Raw genomic sequence first — 5,000 nt, 5'->3', positions numbered from 1 at the left:
TCCCTTCCCTTCCCTTCCCTTCCCTTCCCTTCCCTTCCCTTCCCTTCCCTTCCCTTCCCTTCCCTTCCCTTCCCTTCCCTTCCCTTCCCTTCCCTTCCCTTCCCTTCCCTTCCCTTCCCTTCCCTTCTCTTCTCTTTCTCCTCGTCACCCGCGCGTGAGTAGGCCCTGCACGGCCTCTTTCACGAAGAAGGGGATCGCTTGCGTGGCCGGGGAGGGATGGGGGTGGTCCGCGACGGGGTTGCGGGTATGCGGGTAGACCTGGCTGCCGGCCGGCGCCTGATCTTCCTGGCCCCGCGTCCGTCTTCCACCTTCCCCCCCCCCCCACTCCACACCGCATGAGCGGGAACCCGACCCGTACCCAACGGCGGCCCGCCTCCGCCTGCCCCCACCCCGGCCCTCGCCCACAACCCGCCCTCTCCCGGACGTATCTCGCCCGACCGGCCTGCGACCGTGTTTTTTTATTTGTTTGTTTGTTTTTGTTTTTGTTTTTTTGTTGTTTGGTCAGTCACTCGCTCGGTTATTTGTTTGGACCCGATTGGCCCGTTTGGTTTTTTTCTTTTCTTTCCTTTTTCTGCCGGGGTGCTCCTGACGGCTCGGCCCAATGGCGGCTTGACTCGGCGACCGGAGCCCGCCAAAACGCCTCGCCACCCCCCAGCCCCGCCACCACCACCGCCACCACCGCCACCACCGCCACCACCGCCACCACCTCCTCCTCCCGCCGAAAATCCCACGTTCCGTTCCACCTCATCTGCCGGCTGGGAGAGAAGCTAGGCGCGAACCCCGCGGGGGACGCGGCCGCCTCCCGCCGGCCCACCTCTCGCCGCTGCCGTCTTCCCACCGCTCTTTCACCATCCCTTGCCACGCGGCCTGCCCGCAGTCCGGATATCCGGCCCGAATGGACCACGGTGGGCGGAGCCCACGCACGCACCCACTCTCTTCCTGCAGAGCCGGGGAGGCGGGGGGGGGGGGGGGGGGGGGGCGGGGCGGCTTTTTCAAAAACTAAATAAGGGGAAAGTAAAGAAGAACCCACGAGAAAAACAAACAAACAAACAAACAAACAAACAAACGGAAAATAATAAAACCGAGAGGGCGCGTGGGGGCACGGACAAACAATCGAATGGACCGAAGTAAGAACGAACGGAAGAACAAACAAACACGCAGACAAAAGGGCAAAACCGCGGTGGCGGTGGCGGGACGGCCAGCTTCAAGCAAGGCCGAACCGAGAAGCACGGGTGCGCCCCGAACCGCCGAACAGCGGCCGGCTCATACGTGCACATTGGTCGTTCCGCGGCTGCGGCCGAGTGGCATCTCCGTGGCGCCTCCGGTGCTCCAGCACGGTCAACACGGTTCGAGCCCTGGCCATCGCGGCTCGAGTGCGCCGGCACGGTCCAGCCACTCCTGGCGGGCTCCGCTCGGCTCGGACGTTCCGCGGAAGTGGCCAAGTGTCGCTCTCGTGGCGGCTCCTCTGCGCTGGCACTGTCTACCCGGCTCCGAGTGTCTCCGGAGGGTGGGGGGAAGGGGGGGGGGGCACGGCGTCGGCGGCTAGGCGTCGCTTCCCATGCGTCTCGACTAGGTCGGCACGGTCTACCCGGCTCCGAGCGGGCTAGGGTGCTCGGCGGAGGCTGCTAGAGGTCGCTGCCTATGCGTCTCGACTAGGTCGGCACGGTCTACCCGGCTCAGAGCGGGCCGTGGGGCTCGGCAGCGGCGGCTAGGGGTCGCTGCCTATGCCCCTCGACTAGGTCGGCACGGTCTACCCTGCTCCGTGCGTGCGCGAGGGCTCGGCGGCGGTCGCTAGGTGTCGCTGCACGTCTGCCAGCCCATTCGTCAGCGACCTCTAGCGTTCGCGGCGGAGCAGGGTAGACCGTGCCGACGTGAGCCGGCCGCCGCTCAGCGACCCCTGGCCGCCGCCGCATGAGCTTCGGTCCGCTCGGAGCCGGGTAGACCGTGCCGACCAACTCGAGCCGGACGTGCAGCGACCGCTGGCCAGCGTGGAGGCTCTTGTGCGCCGGCACGGTCCTGCCTCTCCCGGTGGGCTCCGTTCGGTTCGGACGTTCCTCGGTGGTGTCCGGGGGGTCTCAGCCGCGGCGGCTCGAGTGCGCCGGCACTGCACAGCCCCTCCCGGCGGGATCCGCTCGGCACGGACGTTCCGCGGCGGCATCCGGCGATCTGAGCCGCGGCGGCTCGAGTGTGCCGGTACGGTCCAACCGCTCCCGGCGGGTTACGCTCGGCTCGGACGCTCCTCGGCGGAGTCGGGCGATCTGAGCCGCGGCGGAACGGTCCAGCCTCTCCAGGCGGACTCAGCTCGGGTCGGACGTTCCGCGGAAGTGGCCAAGTGCCGCTCTCGTGTCTGCTCCGCTGCGCCGGCACTGTGTACCCTGCTCCGAGCGTCTCCGGGGGGGGTGGGGGGGAGTAAGGGGGGGGGAGGGGGGGGGACGGTGTCGGCGGCTAGGCGTCGCTGCCCATGCGGCTCGACTAGGTCCCCACGGTCTACCCGGCTCTGAGCGGGCCGTGGGGCTCGGCAGCGGCGGTTAGGGGTCGCTGCCTATGCGGCTCAGCTAGGTCGGCACGGTCTACCCTGCTCCGAGCTTGCACGAGGGCTCGGCGGCGGTCGCTAGGTGTCGCTGTACGTCTGCCAGCCCTTCCGTCAGCGACCTCTAGCGTCCGCGGCGGAGCAGGGTAGACCGTGCCGACGTGAGCCGGCTGCCGCTCAGTGACCCCTGGCCGCCGCCGCATGAGCTTTGGTCCGCTCGGAGCCGGATAGACTGTGCCGACCAACTCTAGCCGGACGTGCAGCGACCGCTGGCCAGCGCGGAGGCTCGTGTGCGCCGGCACGGTCCAGCCTCTCCCAGCAGGCTCCGTTCGGTTCAGACGTTCCTCGGTGGTGTCCGGGGGGTCTCAGCCGCGGAGGCTCGGGTGCGCCGGCACGGTCCAGCCTCTCCCGGCGGGCTCCGCTCTGCTGGGACGTTCCTCGGCGGCGTCCGGCGATCTGAGCCGCGGCGGCTCGAGTGCGCCAATACGGTCCAACCGCTCTTGGCGGGTTCCGCTCGGCTCGGACGCTCCTCGGCGGAGTCGGGCGATCTGAGCCGCGGCGCCACGGTCCAGCCTATCCAGGCGGACTCAGCTCGGCTCGGACGTTCCGCGGAAGTGGCCAAGTGCCGCTCTCGTGGCTGCTCCGCTGCGCCGGCACTGTGTACCCAGCTCCGAGCGTCTCCGGGGGCGGTGGGGGGGGGAAGAGGGAGGGAGTGGGGGGGGGGGAGTAAGGGGGTGGGGGCAAGGCGTCGGCGGCTAGGCGTCGCTGCCTATGCGGCTCGGCTAGGTCGGCACGGTCTACCCGGCTCCGAGCGGGCCGTGGTGCTCGGCGGCGGCGGTTAGGGGTCGCTGCCTAAGCGGCTCGACTAGGTCGGCACGGTCTACCCGGTTCCGAGCGGGCTAGGGTGCTCGGCGACGGTTGCTAGGGGTCGCTGCCTAAGCGGCTCGACTAGGTCAGCACGGTCTACACAGCTCCGAGCGGGCTAGGGTGCTCGGCGGCGGCTGCTAGAGGTCGCTGCCTATGCGGCTCGACTAGGTCGGCACTGTCTACCCTGCTCCGTGCCTGCGCGAGGGATCGGTGGCGGTCGCTAGGTGTCGCTGCACGTCTGCCAACCCGTCCATCAGCTACCTCTAGCGTCCGCAGCAAAGCAGGGTAGACCGTGCTGACATGAGCCGGCCGCCGCTCAGCGACACATGGCCGCCACCGCATGAGCTTCGGTCCGCTCGGAGCCGGGTAGACCGTGCCGACCAACTCGAGCCGGACGTGCAGCGTCCGCTGGACAGTGCGGAGGCTCGTGTGCGCCGGCACTGCACAGCCTCTCCCGGCGGGCTCCGCTCGGCACGGACGTTCCTCGGCAACGTCCAGCGATCTGAGCCGCGGCGGCATGAGTGCGCCTGCACGGTCCAACCGCTCTCGGCGGGCTCGGCTCGGCTCGGTCGTTCCGCGGCGGCGTCCGGGGGGTCTCAGCCGCGGAGGCTCGGGTGCGCCGGCACGGTCCAGCCTCTCCCGGCGGGCTCCGCTTGGCTCGGACGTTCCTCGGCGGCGTCCGGCGATCTGAGTAGCGGCGGCTCGAGTGCGCCGGCACGGTCCAACCGCTCCCAGCGGGTTCCGCTCGGATCGGACGCTCCTCAGAGGAGTCGGGCGATCTGAGCCGTGGCGACACGGTCCAGCCTCTCCAGGCGGACTCAGCTCGGCTCGGACGTTCCGCGGAAGTGGCCAAGTGCCGCTCTTGTGGCTGCTCCGCTGTGCTGGCACTGTGTACCCGGCTCCGAGAGACTCCGGGGGCAGGGGGGGAAGAGGGGAGTGGGGGGGGGGGATTAATGGGGGGGGCACGGCGTCGGCGGCTAGGCATCGCTGCCCATGCGGCTCAACTAGGTCGGCACGGTCTACCCGGCTCCGAGCGGGCCGTGGTGCTCGGCGGCGGCGGCTAGGGGTCGATGCCTATGCGGTTCGGCTAGGTCGGCAAGGTCTACCCGGCTCCGAGCGGGCTGTGGTTCTCGGCGGCGGCGGCTAGGGGTCGCTGCCTATGCGGCTCGGCTAGGTCGGCACTGTATATCCGGCTCCGAGCAGGCCGTGGTGCTGGGCGGCGGGGGCTAGGGTTCGCTGCCTAAGCGGCTCGACTAGGTCGGCACGGTCTACCCGGCTCTGAGCGGGCCGTGGTGCTCGGCGGCGGCGGCTAGGGGTCGCTGCCTATGCGCCTCGACTATGTCGGCACGGTCTACCCTGCTCCGTGCGTGCGCGAGGGCTCGGCGGCGGTCGCTATGTGTCGCTGCACGTCTTCCAGCCCCTCCGTCAGCGACCTCTAGCATCCGCGGCGGAGCAGGGTAGACCGTGCCGACGTGAGCCGGCTGCCGCTCAGCGACCCCTGGCCGCCGCCGCATGAGCTTCGGTCCGCTCGGAGCCGGGTAGACCGTGCCGACCAACTCGAGCCGGACGAGCAGCGATCGCTGGCCAGGGCGGAGGCTCCTGT

Source organism: Coturnix japonica, chromosome 22 (assembly GCF_054131305.1).
Source record: "Coturnix japonica strain WE chromosome 22, WE-NBRP24, whole genome shotgun sequence".
NCBI lineage: Eukaryota > Metazoa > Chordata > Aves > Galliformes > Phasianidae > Coturnix > Coturnix japonica.
Note: the sequence above shows the minus strand (reverse complement) of the source record.